The sequence below is a fragment of the Panthera leo genome, chromosome B1, assembly GCF_018350215.1.
Source record: "Panthera leo isolate Ple1 chromosome B1, P.leo_Ple1_pat1.1, whole genome shotgun sequence".
Lineage (NCBI taxonomy): Eukaryota > Metazoa > Chordata > Mammalia > Carnivora > Felidae > Panthera > Panthera leo.
The window spans coordinates 202,322,965-202,344,355 of NC_056682.1; the positions used below are offsets into that span (position 1 = coordinate 202,322,965).

A 21,391-nucleotide genomic window follows, 5' to 3' on the forward strand; every position below is an offset into this window, starting at 1 on the left:
ATTAAGGGGTACTAACCTCCAGTTATAAAATAAGTCACAGGGATCAGAGATACATCGCAGGGCGTCTGTCACGCTGTCCGGTGACAAATGGGGAGCACGCTTGTTACGGTCAGCACAGCACAACGAAAAGAACTGCCAAATCACTATGCTGAACACGTGAAACGAATGTAACACTGTAGGTTGACTACACTTCAATTAAAAACAAACTCACACAGTCCAACAACTCACATCAGAGTGGAGCTGGGCTGGCAGGCCTCTAGGCACCCGGCAGAAGCAAACACAAATCTCTCCACACCCCGGGATCACCACCAACTTGTACTTTATCTAGTGATGCCCCTAGAGTAATGCAGTGCACAGCCTGCACAACTGTATGCAGCCCCCCCCCCCCACAGGCCTACTTCATCTTAGGCTTCAAAGAATTACCACAAATGAATTTCACTTCCATGAGCAGCTTATAATCAAAAATGCCCAAATACACCAGGAGAAAGGCCCCCTGAACTAGAATGGGCAGGAGGGAAAAAACACAGCAGGCAGACCCTTGAGGACTTCAGATAATGGCATCGTGAGCTACGAACAACGAGAAACCAAAACATCAAAAAGATTTGAAAAATAACCCTGGCCGAAAGACTCGTAGATGGAAAATATGTAACGATGGAGATGCACACTTCATGGATGCATTTTAATCGCAGACGAGACACAGCAAAGGAACAGATGGAGAATCTAAAGACATCGTCCTGACCGCTGTGTGGCGAGTCACAGAGACAGAAGGCATGTGACAGAGAACAAGAGAAGGGGAGCTGGCGCAAAAGCTCTGGCATTCATCTACTTGGACCCCCGGCAGGCGGGAGAGGATGAGGCAGAGGAGACGTGAAAAGAAAGTGGCTGAGCACAGCGGCGTAAGATCGTGTCGTGGAAAATCCCAAAAGAGTCCATGAATAAGGCATCCGAATTAATCAGTGAAGTTGGCAGGCTCGCTGGATACAAATCAAAACACAGACATCTATTACCTGCTGTATGCCCCCAACAAACACTCAGAAATGGAATCTTTAAAAAGACACTGCGTTAGCTTTCCGCCCAAACGGAGCCCACAGATGTGTGTATAGAGAGAAAGGTTTATCTCAAGGAATTGGTTCGCAAGATCGTGGAGGTTTGAGAAGTCCAGAATCTGCAGGCTGGGAACTTGGGAGTCCAAAGGCTGTCTCAGGCCTCCCTTCTCCATGAAGGAGATCAGTGTTTGTTGTATCGAGTCCTTCAACTGATTGGATGAGGCCCACCCCCCATCGTGAAGAGGAGTCTGCTTTACTCCGAGTCTGTAGATTTAGATGTGGATCTCAGACAAAATGCGCCTTTCACAGAAACATCCTGACCCACTATCTGGACGTCACGGCCCAGCCAATTGCACGCATAAAATTAACCATCACAGATACCATTTATAAGAATGCTGATAACACGGAATCTGTAGCAATGACCCTAATGTGCGAGATACGGAGGGGAGAAAATGAAACTCTGTCACCTGTCACTAACGGAGGCTTGAATCAGCGGAGAAAGAAAACAGGTGTGTGACCGGAAGACCCAAAAATATCGTAAAGACATCAATTTCCCCCACAAGTGATTTGTAGGGCCAGTGCAAGGCCATCAACAATCCCCAGTGCCTGTGTGCACACGTAGAATTTGACAACCTGATTCTAAAATTTCCACGGAATTACAAAGCACCGGGAAGAGCCAAGACACCCTTGGGGAATGACCAGGAAGAAGGCTGGGCCCCACAGATCCCAGCATTTCCCGGAGACAGTGAAGAACACCAACAGCAGGACCGCGTCCCTCGCCTCCGGAGATCAACGGAGATGGGGCAGGTTTTTCCTGACAAGCACTTTGGAGACCAGACCATCCACAGAGGAGAAACGATCCCTCAGCCTCCTGCTTCACTCTGTCCACAAAGTTCAATGTCAGGTGGATGAAAGACTTAACTGTGAACCACAAACCCACGGATTGTTTGGAAAGGCATGTGGGGGGCGGGGGGGGGGGGGGTGGAAATGACGTGACTTCAGGGTAGGGAGACGTTCTTTTAAAATTTTTTGTTTAATGTTTTTATTTATTTTTGAGGCAGAGAGAGAGCATGAGCAGGGGAGGGGCAGAGAGAGAGGGAGACACAGAATCGGAAGCAGGCTCCAGGCTCTGGGCTGTCAGCACAGAGCCCGACGCGGGGCTTGAACCCACCGGCCACAAGATCATGACCTGAGCCGAAGTCGGACGCTCAACCGACTGAGCCACCCAGGTGCCCCATGGTAGGGAGACATTCTTAAGCAAGACACAAAGGGCACCCTGTAAAGAGAAAGAGGAATTAATTGGGCCACATCAAAACGGACTACTTCTCTCTGTTCACCAGACCGCACACAGGACATGAAGGCGCAGACCTCGGTGGTGCCCGAGGAAATGCGCGTCAAAATCACTAGGTTCCCCAAAACGTTAAAATCTGACAAAACGAAGCGTCGGCGGGGACGGGCAGGGACCGTCCGTCTCATCAGGGGCCGGGATGCCACAGCGGTGCCTGCAATTCAGAAACTCAGTCCACGGTCTCCGTCGCGTGGAAGGTGTGCACGGCGCGGACGCGTTTGCGGCTCCAGGGCACCTGTCACGCGTGCACCGCAGCGCTGTTTGGGAACGCGGTGCGGGCGTGCGACCGAGCGGCGCGAGCCCGGGGAGCGGGACCTCAGCGGCACGCGCCCCCGCGCAGCCCAGCCAGTGGCCGAGTCCCCGGGGTGGGGAGTCAGGTTCCGGGTTCCAAAGCTGGGGGCGGGGCGGGGGGCGGGGCTTCTTGGGAGCGGCGCCAATCCCGTGTGTCCAGAACGCACTTCACTTCCCTCCTCCCCTTCCTGCCCCCCTCCTCCCCTCCCCCTCCCCCTTCTCCTTCCCTCCCTCCCCTCCCCCTTCCCTCTGCCCCCCCCCTTCTCTTTCCCCCCCACTTCCTCACTCTCTTCCACCCTTTCTCTCTCTCTCTCTGAAAACTCCCCTCCCAGGGACCCTACCAACCACATAAGCTGGAGCCTGGCACACAGTAGGCGCTCAAGCAATGCTTTCTCCCTCCAGCCAGTGCATCTGCTCTGCACACAGCCACTAAGCGCCTACCACATACAGGCTCCAATGACCCAGGGGCCCTCCTGGGACCGTCCCAAGCAGGTGGCCTGAAGGCGGGCAGAGGGGCCAGGCAGCTCCAGGCACGGGACCAGCCACGGGCCGTGGGATCGTGGGAGGGCAGCTGGAGCTCCCCGTGCCACTAAGCCTGGTGTCCTTCAGGAAGGGGCGGGCTGGACAGGGGGCTTCAGGCGAACCTGGAGCAGACGGAGGTCACTGTGATGCGAGGGAACACAGGGGCCCCGGGACCCAGGGAGTCAGGCCAGACCCTTCAGGGAAGACGGCTGACCCACTAGGACAAGGCACGAGTTGTCACTGCTTCATCAGAGAGAGCAAACAGGCCATGATCCCCGACACGGGGCCGGCACCTGCCCCTTTCCCGCAGCTTCTCTGCCTGCCGTGTTCCGGGCGGGGACCGCAGGGCACGCTGCCCGGCTCGGGTTCCCAGGCCAGCTCACTGTCCCAGACCTGGCTCCTGTCGGGCCCTGGGGACGCGTGAAGGGCATGGGCACTGAGCGGCATTTGGGGATGGCCCCAATGCTTGACCGGGCTCCCCTGTGGCAGCGGGTCTGTGCACGATGGAGAGCTGCCCCTCTTCATCAGGTCACGGTCACCACGCTCCTGCTCCCGTGACGGCTGTGGTTTTACATCTGTGTCCATCGCCCCCGCAGACCACGCACTCCACGAATGCACACCCGTGCCGGGGCGCCTGGCCACGCCCCACGTGCGCCAAGCCCACGGCCCTCATCCTGAACCAACGTCACACGGCAAGTAGGGGGAGGAGCCGGATTTACATTGGAAGCCTTGGCACGAGGTCCCAGGCACCTACCACTGCACTCGGGATCCCAGATCTTTGTGGGGGCAAAGCGGCCCAGTGAGGGGGGAGGGGCAGAGAAGGGGACGGGGCCCATGCCTCCCAGCGCTGAGATGCCTGTGGGTCCAGAGGGAGCTCCTTTGGGTTGTAGATACGCTTTCTAGTGTCGTCTACCTGGTCCTTTAGTAAATAGTTATTGGACGGATGGATGGATGGATGGACGGAGAGACAGAGGGATGGATGGATAGATGGATGGACAGACGGATAAACAGATAGAGAGATGGATGGGTGAGTGGATGGATGGATGGATGGATGGATGGATGGATGGATGGATGGACGGACAGACGGAGGGATGGATGGATAGATGGATGGACAGATGGATAAATGGATGGAGAGATGGATGGGTGAGTAGATGGATGGATTGGTGGATGGATGGATGGACGGATTGATGGATGGATGGACGGACAGATGGACGGACGGACAGATGGATGGATGGATGGATGGATGGATGGATGGATGGTTGGACGGATGGATGGACAGACAGATGGACAGATGGATGGATGGATGGACGGATGGATGGATGGATGGACGGATGGACAGATGGATGGATGGACGGACGGACGGATCGATGGATGGATGGATGGATGGACAGATGGATGGATGGATGGATGGATGGATGGACGGATGGATGGATGGACGGACAGATGGATGGATGGACGGATGGATGGATGGACGGACGGATGGATGGATGGATGGACAGATGGATGGATGGATGGACAGATGGATGGATGGACGGATGGATGGATGGACAGACGGAGGGATGGATGGATAGACGGATGGACAGATGGATAAATGGATGGAGAGATGGATGGTGAGTAGATGGATGGATTGGTGGATGGATGGATGGACGGATTGATAGATGGATGGATGGATGGATGGATGGATGGATGGATGGAAGGATGGACAGACGGATGGATGGATGGATGGATGGACGGATGGACGGACAGATGGATGGATGGATGGATGGATGGATGGATGGATGGACGGACAGACAGAGGGATGGATGGATAGATGAATGGACGGACGGATAAATGGATGGAGAGATGGATGGATGGACGGATGGATGGACGGATTGATGGATGGATGGATGGATGGACGGACGGACGGATGGACGGATGGATGGATGGACAGATGGACAGACGGATGGACGGATGGATGGACAGATGGATGGATGGACGGATGGATGGACGGATGGATGGACGGACAGACAGAGGGATGGATGGATAGACGAATGGACGGACGGATAAACGGATGGAGAGATGGATGGGTGAGTAGATGGATGGATGGGTGGCTGGCTAGGCAAGTGGATGGTGAAGTAGTGACTAAATAAGTTTCTAGTCTAGCAGACCAGTGTCCCTCTGAGGTCCCGGTCCCAGTCCTGGCTCCTCCGCGAACTTGCTTTCTGACTGCAGTGAGCGCCTGCCCCTCCCTGGGCTGTTCCCCGGTCTGCTCCGTGGTGTCATGGCGTAGATGCGCTTCATCAGCTGTGTCCGCTCCAGTCCTCCAGCCCAAGCCCGGGCGCCTGGGACTCCACCCCGGACACGGCCCTTGCCACGTGGGGCCAGGGTCAGCAGCTGCTGCCAGACTCCTCTCTGGGGACAAGCTCAGACTCAGAGAGAACGCTCTGCTCTCTGGTGCTTGCCATGGAAAACCTTCGCGGCTTGTTTTTCTCCTCCACTGATTAAGGGAGAGACTCATAAAGTGACAAGCGTCACTGGGCCTCGCCGCTGGCCGGCTCTGACTTATTCTCTGACGTTTCCCAAGAGCCGACTAACCTTTCCTGCCACAAATAGACGGATGTGGGTCCCTTGAGGCAGTCTGGCCTGCACAGGCTCCTGTCTCAGGGGAGTCGGGGACCCAGGGGACACAAAAGGGAGGCGGATACTGATAATAGTCAGGCAAGAGGGCAGACTGTTCTGTGGGGCCAGTGAGCACAGTGGGGGCCTCTGGGGGAGCCGCAGGAAAACAGACTCCTGACAGAACGATTGGCTCTTGGAAACCTCTGCCTCGTGAGGTGGTGAGCTCCCCGTCCCTGAAAGTGTACAAGGTAAAGCCAGTCGACTACCCAGCAGGCAGGTTAGAGAGTCCAGGGGACAGCGAGTTCTGGGCATTGCCCCCAGATCTCCCCTCCCTCTGCCCCTCCCCATCCCCTTTCTGCCCCCTCCCCGTTCCTCTCCCCCTTCTGCCTCCTCCTCCTCCCTCCCCCCACCCCCCTTCTTCTCCTCCTCCTTCTCCAGCTCCACCTCCCCAACCACCTTCTCCTTCTCCCCCCCGCCCCCGCCCCCACAACTACCAGGGCTCGGCCAATCCCTGCCACATTCCCCACCCGTCCCTCTTTGGTGACGGAACAACAGCCCCTACCCCGGACGTGGCAGGGTTTGACTCTGTCCCCAAAGAGAAGGTTCCCCAAGGGCAAACGCTTCACAAGCCCAGCCACACGCAAGGCTTCCGGGGGAGGGGCGGTGGGCGGCAGTGGAGGACTGCTACGTCTGGGCTCAGGGGCGCGGGCCCAGCCGGGCCACTTGGGGAAGCCTCCGTCCCTCTCTGAGCCGCAGGTCCCTCCCCTGAAATCGAAGCCAGCCTGTCTTCTGGGGAGCACCGGGAGGGTCAGCCAGGCCACAGCCGGGACAGGGCTTTGTAAGCCATAGGGTGCCGTCACCTGCCGGGCCAGGCCCCTCGCCGTCGGGTCGGGTTCCCCGTGAGTGGAGTACGCGTGCCATTCCGACAGGCCGTGATGCGGATCCCCGGCCGGGATGGCCCACGTCCCTACGATTTTCATGATAAGACTGGAGACGTGGTCACAAAAGTGCACAGGGGACCCCAGGGGCTGGTGCCAGCCATGCGGGCGTGACCCTGGGCTGGTGGCTGTGGCAGGCCGGCTGGCTGCGCCCTCAGAAGTGTGCCGGGCAGGTGCAGGGACCCGGCACACCCCCTCTTCCGAGCGTGCAGACATCTCCTTCCCGGCGTTAAATCTGTCTCTGCTGAGGCTCCCGCTCTGAGCCCTGCCTAAAACCACAGCGGCCTGGAGACCAGAAGCTTCCGTGCCACCCGCCCCCCGTCCCCCCGCCAGCACCCTTCAGGCACCAGCATTTCCCCGCTGGGCCCACCCTCACCGCGTGGGAATGAAATACACGAAGGTGTGTCGGGCCCTCAGGTGCTGGGTGCTAAGTGCCAGGCAGGGAGGGGCGGGGGGGGGGGGCGAGCGGTGGCCGCGCTGTCCCGTCCCGTCACCCGCTGCGCCTTCTCAGGTACGGGCTGTGTTCCAGGGTCTGTGAGCGGCAGACACCACAGTGGATACAGAGCGTCAGGCCTTGTTGAAGGAACACCCCTAAGAGGTGTTGGGGACAGAAGTGTGACCTCACTCCAAGGGTGGGTCGGCTGGAAGGGCTGTCCTCCCTCCTGTCTGCAAACCTCCGCCCGTCCCTCTCTCCCTTTCTGTGGATAGACAGATGACAGATGATGAAGACAGACACATACATACGGCTGAAGAAAATTGCCCAGAATGCAGCACAGAGAGGCAAAGAGAGAGAAAGTGCGAGAAGCTGAGAAGCCTGGAGCCAGCACATCCCAGGGTCCAAGGGAAGTTTGGAAGTGTGAGCAGTTATGCACCTGCTGGGGGGACCCTGTGAGGGAGAGGGATCCCCCGGTGGTTCAAGAGTGCAAAGTCCACCTCCGACTTGGTCCTGCCTCCAGATGAGGGCACTGCCCTCGCGCCAGCCCGCCATTGGTCAGGGGTGACCCCCGGGGACATAAACCCCCAGCAGGAGCCACTCCCGTGGCTGGAAGAAGAGCCCCGGGGGAGCCCCAGGCACAGGGCAGCTGGCAGAAGGCCTGTAGGAGGAGTCATGAAGGGGAGACAGGGGTTCGGGGTGGGGGGAGCACTGGAAAGGGAGGCAGCGATCCCCAAAGAGCCTGAATATTTTAAAGATATGAATCCCATGGAAGGAAGGCTGAGAAATAAAAGTAAATCCAAGTCCAGATGCATCAGAGCGGACGGGAGACCCATCAAAGACAAAGGGGAGGTTTGCCCAGGCTGTGGTCAGTGCTCCCCACGCCCCTCCCTGCCCGGCTCCTGCCTCGAGGCTCCATCCGTCCTGGGGAGGGGCACGGGGCAGCGGCACAGACAGACAGGCTGTGGGAGCAGAGCAGGGGCAGTGTGGGAGTTGTGGGGTCACCCAGGCAAATGCAGGGGTCCCCATTTCACGTCTGTCCTGCTCCAGGCCTCTCTCTCCACCAGCAGAGAGGAGAACTGGCAGTCGCAAAATCACACGCAAACCACACATAAGCCACGACATGCAAACCACGTGCAAAAGAGGGGAACAGCCAGAACGGACTGGGGTCCTCAGTCACAGCCTGAGTGCTGGGTACCCGGAGCCACAAACCCCAGACCACAAGCCCCGAGGGCCACCAACACATTCTGCACCCACAGCCCGAGGGTCCCATCACAAGGAAAACCTTCCGACGTCACAGCCAGGAGGAGCTTGAGGGCCAGTGGCTGGAGGTGTGCGTCCTGGACAGGATCCTGGCCAGAAAAGGACATTAGGGAAAAACAAAGGAAATCTGTTAATAATAGCACGCCAATACTGGCCCTTAACTGGGACAAATATGCCATGCTAACAAAAGGCAGTAATGGGGAAACTGGTACGTGGCGAATCTCGGCATTATCTTCCCGATTTTGATCTAAATCTAACCTTTTGCTAAAACATAAAGTTTTTTCTTTTCAGTATAAAATAATGCTTTTCAAAAGTCAACAATCCTGTAAACAGTCTCCTGCTGGAACCCTCTGGTGGGTCCCCCAGGCAGGGAGCCCCGCGGGCCTCTTCAGCCACAGGCGCCCCGCTCTGCCCACCTCCCTGCTCCTGCGCAGGTGGGCGCACTGTCTCCCCCGTGGGCACCCCCAGGAGCTGTGCCCAGGAGAGGAAGCCGCCGCTGGAAAGGCCAGCCTCCGAGGGTACCACGCGTCTGCTGGGGGTGGACACAGCAGGCAGAGACCTCTGCCTCCCCAAAACCTCACCCGGCGGCTGAACCCCAGCTGTAAGAGCCTCTGGGAACGGTCAGAAAGGCCACCAGAAGGAGGCTGGCCAGGGCACGAAGCGGTCACGCCCTCCCCTGTGTCGGGGCCTGGCTGACATCCTCAGGAGAGACACACACATCCCTGGGAACCTGCTGCAGCGGCCCCAGCCCCTTCCGCGGGACTGCGGGGAACAGGGAGCTTGGATAAGGTCACTGGGGACTTTAACGCAAAAGGCTGGGGCTTTGGCTTTTCATCCTTGACAGCAAGAAAATGGATTTTCACATAACGCCTCTGACCAGTAGTTGGTGGGATTCCATCTTGGAACTATTTCCATCCAGAGACGTGTTTGTGGAGGCTGGACGCCTCCATGCTGTTACGGAAGGCTCTGTGTTGTCGCTGCACGACCTCTTCCACGCAGGGGACAGTGGGGCAGACACAAGGCGGGGGCACAGATCGTCAGCCCCGGTACAAAGGGGCCTCGGGGCCGGCTTCGCTAACCCTGGGAGTGAGCCCGCACTGCGAGGACGCTGGGGACACAGGCAGGTGGTGTCCCTCCCAGCAGACTGCAGCGGTGGTGGTGGGGAACTTGGGGCCCTTCTCCCCAGCTCCCGAGGCTCCCTCTACGGAGGAAAATGGGTCACTCTAATTCCCGCCTCTGCTCCCTGTTCTCATCCCACCCCCATGCATTGGTGAATTGGGGCGGGGTTCACCCAGCTGCTCAGCCAGCGACCGCACGCCGTCTTATGCTGGGGTGGGAGGCCCACCTGGCCTTCACACTAAGGAATGTTCTCTGACCAGCCTCTGTCGGGAGTAGAGGGCAAACCCACATGGTGACCTCTGTAGCTCCCTTACTTTCAATGCAAACATCAAAAAATACATTTCACAACTGTGTTGGTACAAAGATGAACATAATCTAAGCTGGATTGTGTTTTCTTCTGCTTTTAAAAGGATTTCAAACGTTTCCGTGACCCTAAAAGTCTCATGGATGCTGGCACTGAGCCTGCTTCACTTGGGGAAGAAATCAGCCTAGTAAAAGTTTTGAGGTTTCCAGCTACTGCTTTTTTGACTCATTTCTCCATGGGTTCAGGATGCAGAACAGAAGAGCAGGCTATTTACTGAGCCCCTCAGGGACCTCACAACTCTCTATCCCATCTCACTATTTTATTTCTTTTACATGCTTCCTACCATTGGAGACCAGCTGCTAATTGTCTGTTCCCCCCAGCAGAAAGCCCAATACAGAGTATAGGACCAATGGATATCCTGAGTAACTACTGGGCCCCCAGCACCTTGGCATGGTGGGTGATCTGTAAATGACTGCTGAATGGATGGGGAATGGGTGGAAGGATGATGGATAAGTGGATGGGTGAGTGGATGATAAATGGATGGATGGGTGGATGGTGAATACATAGACGGATTGATGATGGATGGTGGATAGGTGGATGGCAGATAGATGGATGAATGGATGGATGGGTGGTGGATGGATGGATGGATGGATGGATGGTGGATGGACAGATGAATGGATGGATGGATGGGTGGTGGATGGATGGATGGATGGATGGGTGGTGGATGGATGGATGGATGGGTGGTGGATGGATGGATGGATGGATGGATGGGTGGTGGATGGATGGATGGATGGGTGGTGGATGGATGGATGGATGGATGGGTGGTGGATGGATGGATGGATGGTTGGGTGGTGGATGGATGGATGGATGGGTGGTGGATGGATGGATGGATGGATGGGTGGTGGATGGATGGATGGATGGATGGGTGGTGGATGGATGGATGGATGGGTGGTGGATGGATGGATGGATGGATGGGTGGTGGATGGATGGATGGATGGGTGGTGGATGGATGGATGGATGGATGGGTGGTGGATGGATGGATGGATGGATGGGTGGTGGATGGATGGATGGATGGATGGGTGGTGGATGGATGGATGGATGGGTGGTGGATGGATAGATGGATGGATGGGTGGTGGATGGATGGATGGATGGATGGGTGGATGGGTGGTGGATGGATGGATGGATGGATGGGTGGTGGATGGATGGATGAATGGATGGATGGATGGGTGGTGGATGGATGGATGGATGGATGGATGGGTGATGGATGGATGGATGGATGGGTGGATGGATGGATGGATAGTTGGGTGAGTGGATGGGTAGGTAAGTGGATGAATGGAGGGAGGGAGGGAGGGATGGATGGTAGATGGATGGATGGTGGGTGGATGAATGATGGATGGGTGGATGGATGGGTGGTGGGTAAGTGGATGGATGGATGGATGGTGGAGGGAGGGAGGGAGAGAGGGAGGGATGGTAGATGGATGGACGGTTGATGGATGGAGGGACGGAGGGATGGTAGATGGATGGATAGTGGGTGGATGAATGATGGATGGATGGATGGATGGACGGATGGATGGATGGGTGAATGGATGTTGGGTGAGTGGATGGATGGGTAAGTGGATGGATGGAGGGATGGAGAGAGGGAGGGAAGGAGGGAGGGACGAATGGGCGGGTGGATGGAGAGATGGGTGAATGGATGTTGGGTGAGTGGATGGGTGGGTAAGTGGACGGATGGATCGTGGGGTAAAGCACGGCACCTAAGCAATCGCTGTCAGTCCCTGCATCTCAGCCCTGGGAAGAGCACAGTGGGAGTTTACTGAGTGGTGATGGGAGACCAACCCAGGCATCAGAGGGACTGAGGTGACCCCCAGGGCCTACCCCCAACACCCATCCTTGGGGCTGCCCCAGGCTCTTCCTGGGTGGTGCCCACAGCTTTCTTGCTCCCGTTTGCTCTCACTTCCTACCAGAAGCAGAAATTCGGGGTTGACAATGACACAGGGCCACACCTCAGTGTGGACATCTGCAGAGCCGACCGTGTTCATTTCTGCCGTGCTCCTGGGAAGCTGGACGGGGGTCTTGTGACTCCCCCCCCCCCCATAGAGGGTCCTTCTCCAAGTGCCCACAGCTCTTCCCACGTGTCCCTCACGGCCGTCACTCTGTGCGGGGACCCAGCCTCCTCCTCAGGGCCCGGCTCAGGCCTGGCACAAAGCAAGCACTTGCACAGGAAGGGATGAACGGTCCCCGAAAGCCGGAGACTTTACACAGTGACGAAAATGTTCCTGGGGCACCGCCATGGCTTCGAAGGTCTAGGAAGAGAAGGGGGTTCTCCAGGGCGACCCCAGAAGCTACACGTGCAGCTACGCCCACCAGCACAGGTAGGTGGCACGTTTCCACCATCACGACGACGGTGTAAACGGCGTAAGGGGCACAGGGCAGGTGCCGCTAAATGTGCACATCCTTGTCACCCGTGGAGGCCAGAAAGTGACACAGCAGTTATTTTGCCACAAGGAACAGCCCCTCGTCTCCAACGCCCCCCCCCCCCCAGCATCCCCTACTGGGTCCACAAAGTGGGCACGCCTCCCTTTCCGAAGCACCAGGAGGTGGCTCGTGGGCTCCTCGCTGCCCCAGGAAGGACTGACCGTGGCACTGGCTCAGTCCCCAGGCCGTCCCTGCGGACTGCCTGCCCCAGGCTGCTTCCCCCGCCCCCATGTGCGGCAGGTAAGCTTGAGTCTGCCCAGGAAAAGGCCAGGTAAGAAGGCTCTCGTTATCACTAAGCTCGTCTGTGTGTGTTTTGGGGGGCTGGGGGTCCCGTGCTGAGCCCACCCTTATCAGTGATAAAGCTATCCTGTCCTCCATCTACCTGTCTCCTGGGCCTTACTTCTCAATCTGTCCAAACACAAGGAGGAGAGGGAAGTAATTCTCATAAAACCCGCTCAACAGCTGGTGGGGAAAAGAGCCTGCCCCTGAGCAGGTGCTCTGTCCCCAAACCAGGGGGCCCCTCCAGCCAGACTTCAGTAGCTAGGGGTGGTTTGCCAGACAGACTGGCCATCGTGTGACTCACAGAGAGCCACCGCGTGGCCCCCAGGCCCGGGGTCCCAGGAGTACCGGGCAGACACTAAACCACGCAGACCTGGGCTGACCCACCACTTCCAGCTGTGTGACCTCGAGCAAGCGCCTTTCCGAGCCTCAGTTTGCCCCTCCAGTAGGAGCGCGGTCACGATTATGGTGACTGCCGACAATAACGTATCCATTACGCTTTGGCTTGGCTGCTCGTAATGGACCCATCACAACAAAAGAGACACAACAGGATAAAAACACGTTTCCTTCCTAAGTAAAAAAGCGTGAAGGTGACCGATTCAGGGTGGCAGCTCCACAATGGCCTCAGGGACCCAGACTCCTGCCATCTGGTCCTCCCCATCCTCGGTGCACGGCCTCCATCCCCAAAGCCACTTCGCGGTGCAAGATGGCTGCTGGAGCTCCAGCCATTTAGGCCGTGGGACGGGCAGAGACGTTTGGAGAAGGACAGGACGGAAAAGCATGCCTTCTGCTGGTTCTGTCCCAGGGACCCATCTCATGGTCACTCTAGTGCCTGAGCATGTCCCACGGGCACTGCAGCATTGACTGAGAAAGAGAGCCCCTCCCCTCAGATAGTTGTCATTTTGCTTGGTTATTCAAAGACACCTGAAATGTCTAGTTAAACGCCTAGGTTTTTTCAACGTTTTATCCTGCAAATCTTCCAGCGTGCAGAAGAGAAGAATCATTCGCTGAACACCCACATGCCCTACACCCAAACTGTCACCCCTTCTTAAACTTACTGTATCTCATCTCTGTCCATTTGTCCATCCCTCTCTCTACCCATCAACCCACCCGATTTCCGTCTCTAAACAATTCGGCACGCGTTATCATTTCCTGGAGTTCAGCCTTTACTAGAGTCTACAAGCAGCGACCACGCCAGCTTTCTGGGGCCTCGGTTACTAAGTACAAAGTGCTTGAACAGCCATGCAGAGGCAGGGGTCCAAGGTCAAGATGTGGGCAGGGCTGATTCCCGCCGAGGCTGCCCCGGGCCTCTCCCGGCTCCTGGGGGTTCGTTCCTGGCTTGTAGATGCATCCCCTTGAATCTATGCCTTCATCCCACACGGTGTTCTTCGTCCGTGTGTCTGTGTCCAAACGTCCCCTTCTTATAGGGACACCAGTGGTACAGGACTAGGCCGCACTCTGCTTCGGTAAGACCTCGTCCTAGCTAATTACACACGCAAAGACCTATTTCCAAATGATGTCACGTTCTGATGTGCTAGGGGTTAGCACTTCTACATATGAATTTGGGGGCACACAATTCAACCCGCAATGGGACAAATATCAGAGTGCAAATAAGAGAGTTTTGACAAATGCAAATCCCATGAAGATACAAAACATGACCGTCGCCCTGGACGCTTCCTTCGGGCCCTCCTGGCCGGTCCCCGCCGCCGCGAACAACAAAAATGAGCGTGCCCTCCGCTTTTCTGTGGAACTCTGTGTGGTCTCCCTTTGGAGCTCAAAGGCATACTGGAATATTCTGTCCCAAGTTTCATCAGCTCGTGGCAATGCTCATCTGGTGAGTTTTCTGCATCTTGACGAGTAGCGCTCCTGGGAAAAGTGGAGGTCGTGCTCGTTTTTGATGCTCACGTCTCTTTGTTTTTTTAATTTTTTTGGTGTTTATTCATTTTTTTTTTTAATTTTTCTTAACGTTTATTTATTTTTGAGACAGAGAGAGACAGAGCATGAATGGGGGAGGGTCACAGAAGGAGACACAGAATCTGAAACAGGCTCCAGGCTCTGAGCTGTTAGCACAGAGCCCGACGCGGGGCTCGAACTCACGGACCGCGAGATCGTAACCTGAGCCGAAGTCGGCCTCCCAACCGACTGAGCCACCCAGGCGCTCCTGGTGTTTATTCATTTTTGAGAGGGGGAGGGAGGGGCAGAGAGACGGGGAGACACGGGACCCAAAGCGGGCCCCAGGCTCCGAGCTGTCAGCACAGAGCCCGACGCGGGGCTCGAACTCACAAACGGCGAGATCACAACCTGAGCCGAAGTCGGATGCTTAACCGACGGAGCCGCCCAGGCACCCCTGTTGCTCATATCTGAACAGGAAGGAGTACTCGAACACCAAGGCCACATCCTCCCCCAAAGTGTGACCACTCAGAACAAACGCTTAAACTATTACTCAAGAAAGCTTCCTTGAAATAAAGGAAGATGTGTGTGCCCTGTTCTTGGGTGGCCGGCCCAGAATGGTCAACGGCAGGACCCCGCCACGGAGAGATGCACCCCAGCCGCTAACTCGGGCAATGAGCGGTGAGCCCTGGTGCTTCCCTGGCCACCTGCTTCCAACCCGCGAGGGGGCTGGGCAGGGAGAGAGCGCAGGTCCAGGCCGGGCCTGCCCACACTGTCGCGGAGCGAACTCGGACAAACTCATGGTAAGAGAAGCCAATAACTCGAGCCACCAGGTCTTGGACGAGACGAGGGGAGAGAGGTATTTCGGATGCAGCAGCTGGAGGGCGTGCGGGGAGGCGGCGGGCTCGGGCCTTAACACCCGACCTCTCTGCCCACAGGATGGACGCTATTTTCCTAGGGGAGAGGTTCAGGGGGCACGGGCAGGAGAGCAGGCAGGGAGCGTGGTCGCAGGTGGGGCCGGAGGCGTTCAGCCCGTGACCTGACCGTGGGCAGGAACAGGGACGTTGGGTGTGGTGTTCTAGGCCTGCTGTCTCTATCAGGGCTTTTCTGGTGGGGGTTGGAATGTTCCAGTCCCTGCCTCAGGGAAGCAGGATAAGAAATAGCCACGGGGTGTGTGGCTGGGCGAGAGGGCTCACTGACAAAATTCCTGGACTTCTCAGGTAGAGACATAGCCCTCCGGGGGCATCTGGGTGGCTCTGTCGCTTGAGCGTCCGACTCTCGATTTCGGCTCCGGTCACGATCTCACGGTTCGTGGGATGGAGCCCCACGTCCCCACGTTGCACCCCATGATCTCGCGGTCCGTGGGTTCGAGCCCCGCGTCGGGCTCTGTGCTGACAGCTCAGAGCCTGGAGCCTGCTTCCGATTCTGTGTCTCCCCCCTCTCTCTCTGCCCCTCCCGCACTCACGTTCTTCTCTCTGTCTCTCTCTCTCAAAAATAAACATTAAAAAAATTAGACATGGCACACAAGTGCATGTGGTCCAGCAACGGTAAGCCAAGGCACCGGGGAGACACGGGGCTCCTGGCCAGCTCCGCCGGATGAGCCGTGGGTCAAAGGACAACGAGCGGACAGGCGGAAGCACGTTCCAGACGGAGCTAGAGCCTAGGAGAGCAGAGGAGGGAGGGGCCAGGAGACACAAGCTGGGCGCCACCCCTGCCTGCACCCAGACAGACACGGCCCCCAAGCAGAGGGGGGTAAGTGGAGGCCCCTCCCAAGGACTGCCCCGCGAGACCACCACCACCGCGCGGGCAGAGCGGGACATCACAGCTGTTGGCGCCAACCCCCAAACAGCAGGAACGGAACCCCCTTCTGGTCCAGAGACCTCGCCCCCCACTTTAATCCTGGGCTCTGCCCCAATCCCTCCCCGTGTAACGTCCCAGACACATGAACTCGGGGCCCACGGGAGCCGAAGGGACCAGGACCCCAGCATGGAAGGACCCCTCCCCCACAAGCTCAGGGTCCCCTGCCCCAAACCCAGTCATCACCGCCCGCAGACCGGCCACGTCTTCCTGGGAGCAGGGACAGTGAAGTGCCCTGGGGGGGTTCCCCCAGCAGGGGTGGGCTGCAGGCTCTGAGACTGCAGGTGGGGGGGGGCGCCTCGCTCACGGCACGCGGGGCCACACGCTTACCATGAGTAAGGAGGAGACGCTCGTCCGGGGCCGCGGAGGGGCCCCCAGGCTGGCTGCCACAGCAGCCTCCCCGGGAATGCTCGGTGACAGGGCTCTGGCGTTCCCCAAGCCACCAGGAGAGGGAGCGTGAGCAGGGGCCGTGGACAGAAGAGGGGGCAGCAAGGCCTCTGCGCCCTCTGATGGGAGACGTACGCAGGCATCATCTTTGGCCGGCTGGCCTGGGCTGGGCTTTTCCGGTCGGGAAAGAGGGTGACCAGGCAGACCCCAGAGGCAGCCCTGCAGGGCCGCGTCCTTCCCCCGGGGCCAAGAGTGGGGGCGCAGGGCGGTTCCCAGAACTCAGCCAGCTCTCGGTGGGGAAAGGCCCGATTGGTAGCGTTTGCCTCTTTCCGGGGTGTAGACTCCCACCAAAGCTGATCAGCCAGTAGTGTGCCACCGCTCTCCGTCGGCTTTGAACCCGTTAGCGAAAGGCTGGAAGGAAAAAAACCTGCCTCTACAGAAGCCTGCCTATCACGGTTCATAGACCCACACGTGCCCAGCTTCCCTGGCCCCTGGCACCATGTTCCAGAAGCATCCACCCGGCCCGTCCACTGCAAGGGAAACAGAGCTGTCTTCCCCGGGGGCCAGGGAACAGAATTCAGGCAGCGAGCACAGGAGCCCAAGGTCCCCCCAGCACCAGGGCCTGCCCCCCCCCCTTCCCTCCAGCCCCTCCGGCCTTCCCTCCCAGGCTGTTCTCACTCACGGGTCATTGGAAGGGCACAGGCAGGGATAGGCAGGGGGCCCACCCACCCCCGAGGGGTCCTGGTGTTGCCCTGGAGCCTCCGCCCAGCCAGGAGCTACATTCCCCCCCACCTCCCAGCTCAGTCCCTCCCTGACCTGAAGCTACTCTGGAGAAACCACCCTGCCTGCCCAGACCCCCCCACCTCAGGGCCCCTGATGCACTATTTACACTTAAGCAGCTGGTGTGGCACAGACGGGAAGACATCCCAGCCCCCTTTACAGATGGGCAAACCGAGGCCTGGCTGCAGAGCCGTGGAGAACAGAGCCCACACCTGGCCCTGCTCGCAAACCCCAGCCCTGCGCCCAAGGGCAGTGCAGCGGACAGGCCGCGGACAGGCCGACACACCCTGACGGGGAAGCCAGGCCTGGAGGCTAGAGCAGGCAGGGAGACCTCTCAGCCCTGCCTTGAGTGTGCTGTAGCCCAGGGGGTACCGGTGGGCCTGGACGGACCTCCACCACACCCTCATCCTGCTCCCCCTACAACTGCACCTCCTGGCCATCCCGCAGTCTGGTGTTACACTTAATTCCATCACCCCTGGAAGACCTAAGAAGGCCCCGAGACCTCCTGAGGGTAATTTTCTTTCCCAATTAGCCAACTGCTATGTTCTGAGAGATCTGAGCAGCTCCCCCTTGTCAGGGTCCTGAACCAGGATCTCGAGGCCCAAGCTCAGAGGGTCTCCAGGACCCGGGGCACAGCCTCTGGCCGAGCAAGTCCTGGGGCTGGGAGCGCAGGGGGCTGGCAGCCGGCTGGGCTGGCGGTGGGAGGAAAGTTCTGCCCCCGCCCATTTTCCTCGCCTGTAAAGTGGGGAAAGGTAACTTGCTTTCTGAATTCCCAGAAGCTGAGAGCACAACATAAAAATCGTTTAGGAAGGTCGAGTTTCCCCACACACAGGAACCATTCTTGGGCAGAGTAACTGGGATTCAAACCCTGAGCTGTGTGCTGTTGGGCCGGCCACGGAAGCGGACACAGCCCTCCCACCTGTGAAATGGGACCTTGTCCCGCCACCACACTCTCCCCCGCGGGAAGTCAGACTGCTTCTGGGGCCAGCAGGCCAGGCGAGTGGCCAGAGCACCTCCAGCCTCCAGGCCCTGGGACCAGCCACGCCTCGGCTCGGCACGGGGGCTCCCCAGCCCGTGCTCCTGCTGCCGTGGCCACAGCCGGACGCTTAGCGGTGTCCCTTGCTCTACCCCTAGAGATCAGCAGCACGGCCTCCACCCGAATGCAATGATCAACTCATCTCCAGGCGATGACACCTGTCCGCTGGGGCAAAACTGCCCCCAGTTGAGAAGAAATGATCAGGAGCCAGACGGTCCCGTTTACCATGTCTGACCCCTTCTGCAGCCTGGGGCATCTCCAGCACAGTCCTGGCCCAGCTCGGCTCCTTATGACCCCTGTCCAGCGTGTTGCGGACACCTGGCAAGGGCTTGGCAAGGAAGGAAGGGAGGCGCACAGGGAAGGTGGCCACCTCCAGGCAGGATCCCAGGACAGCCACTCCCACGTGGCCCAGCTGGCAGCGGCAGGCACAGGAGCCAAGCTGGTCTGGGGCTCCTGGAGCCGACCCAAGGCACCCTCTAAAGAAAAGAATACAAACCTATGGAAATGAAGCCAGGCATCAGAGTGGACGTCGATTCAGAGTCAGAAAAAAAACTAAGACAACTTCCGAGTTTAGAAAACCCAAAACATGGGGCGCCTGGGGGGCTCAGTCGGCTGAGCGTCCGACTTCGGCTCAGGTCATGATCTGTGGTCCGTGAGTTCGAGCCCCGCGCCTCGGGCTCTGTGCTGACAGCTCGGAGCCAGGAGCCTGCTTCGGATTCTGTGTCTCCCTCTCTGTGTCTCTGTGTCTCTGTGTCTCTGGCCTGTGCCACATCTCTGTCTCTCAAAAATAAATAAACATTAAAAAAAAAAAAAGAAAACCCAAAACATACAAAACGTGGAGGGAACGGCGTCTTTGCATCAACGAGCCGCCTGATCCGTCTCTATAATCCTTTGTCCTGCCCTTCTTGGCCACATGTTCTCAGTCATCTCGGCGTACGACAGTGTTGCGTCACGTTCCACGGAAGGAACAGAAACAGGGCCGCAGTTGCGTTTCTTCCAGCGTGGCTGGTCGAAGCGCGCTGTCTCTCCTGCGTGGTCGGGACGTGCAGAACGCAGCGCCCGGCCCACGCCCAGCCTGGATCTGACGCCCACGCGGGAGGGTCCCGCTTGCGCAAAAAGGCGTGGTGCGTGGCGCATTGTTCCGGCCACGGCGCTTCCGTTCTGACCAGGTGCGGCTGCGCGCCGGGCTGCTGACGCCTGCGCACATCCGCAAGCTGCGTGCTCGCCGCGGGGGGCACACGGATGTGCTCGCCCCAGCTCCCCATCTCCGCCCTTGCCCCGCGCCTCCAGGTCGTGATGCTGGAGGGGTGTCCTGTGCTGGGTCTTCATGTATAAAGGTGACTGCGTGGTGACACAGAGGTCAATGCCGCTGAAAGGTAAGCTCAGTGTCACAGATCCCTAGAGAAGAGAGGCCTGAGGTTCCGAGGGCCGTGGGGGGGGGGGGGGGGGGGGGGGGGGGGGGGGGGGGGGGGGGCAGGCTTGGAGCAAGTGCTTTTCACGGGAAAGGGAAGGTAGGGCAGGGGAACCACTTCGGATTGGCCAGGTAAGTACTTCCCGCAGGCTCTGCGCATGGGGCTTTCCCAGTCGTCGCTACTCGGCCCCAGGGTGACACGGACCCGAGAGACGGCAGCTTGGTGCGTGTGTCCCTGGATAAACGGGTGGGTCGGGAACGGACTCTGGATCACGAGGGAGGCACCTGTGCGAGAAAACGCAGCAAGGGAGGGGCTGCGGGAGGCCTGCTGGCGGGGGAGGGGCGCTTGTGGTCTTCCCTCCCCCCCCCCCCCCCCCCCGCCTCCTCCCTCCCCCCCCGCCTCCTCCCCCCCCCTCCCCCCCCGCCTCCTCCCTCCCCCCCCGCCTCCTCCCTCCCCCCCCCCGCCTCCTCCCTCCCCCCCCCGCCTCCTCCCTCCCCCCCCCGCCTCCTCCCTCCCCCCCCGCCTCCTCCCTCCCCCCCCCGCCTCCTCCCTCCCCCCGTTCCTCCCTCCCTTCCCCCCCCCCGCCTCCTCCCTCCCCCCCCCGCCTCCCTCCCCCCGTCTCCTCCCTCCCTTCCCCCCCCTCCCTCCTTTCCCCCCCCCACCTCCTCCCTACCCCCCCAACGAGCTGCGCTCCCCTCCCCAGACCACGAGGACGCTCAGGCACCAAGGAAGGTTCGCGCGTTCACGTGTTGACCGTCTCCGTAGACACCGAGGAAGCGTTCAGAAAACGTGATTTCTGCGAGAGCGGCCGAGCTAGAGGAGGGGCCGCGGCTGGGCCGGCGAAGGCCTCTCCCGGGAACCTAGAGCGCCGGTCCAAGTTAGCGGGGAAATGTCGAACGCGTTCCCTCTCGGATTGGCAAGGAAACCAAGAGGCCCGTCGGCGCCCGCTGCTCTCCGACGTCAGCCCGGATGCGGCGGTCGGCCTGCGCGGCCAGACAAAACCGCCTTTGCTCTCCGGACGTGACCGCGTGTGTGTGTGTAAGAGGCGCTAAGGAGTCTTGGGAGAAGTGACGATCGTTCGCAGTGGGTTCGGCAAAGGCGGGGGATACAAAGTCTATGTGCAGGACTCAAACTTTATCTCTATGTGGTAGCAACGCTGTTGGGAACGTAAAGTTTCATAAACAGATGTCACAGCAGCAGCGAAAATATCAAAAATCTAGAACTAAGGTATAAGATCACTACCAGGAAAATTACAAAACATCACCAGAGACATTAAAGGAGATCTAAAGAATTGGAGAGACCATGTTTGTGGAGTAGAAGACTCGATACAGATTCTCCCCAAATTCATTAATTTGCTCCAAATCAATTTATAGAACCACAGAAATTTGGGGGGCACCTGGGCGGCTCAGTCAG

At 58.6% G+C, this 21,391-nt stretch overlaps 2 long non-coding RNA genes across 2 annotated transcripts; one reads left to right on the forward strand and one right to left on the reverse strand.

Annotated features, from left to right (window-relative positions):
- Positions 1 to 13,527: 13,527 nt before the first annotated feature.
- On the reverse strand, positions 13,528 to 19,198 carry LOC122218664. The gene is made up of 3 exons (XR_006202052.1): positions 19,063 to 19,198; positions 16,694 to 17,161; positions 13,528 to 14,482 (listed from the first exon to the last, which is right to left on the reverse strand). It is a non-coding gene; the product is annotated as an uncharacterized LOC122218664 (long non-coding RNA).
- A 672-nt stretch (positions 19,199 to 19,870) lies between these two features.
- LOC122218665 lies at positions 19,871 to 21,041 on the forward strand. Its single transcript, XR_006202053.1, has 3 exons — positions 19,871 to 19,942; positions 20,127 to 20,200; positions 20,682 to 21,041. It is a non-coding gene; the product is annotated as an uncharacterized LOC122218665 (long non-coding RNA).
- Positions 21,042 to 21,391: the final 350 nt, after the last annotated feature.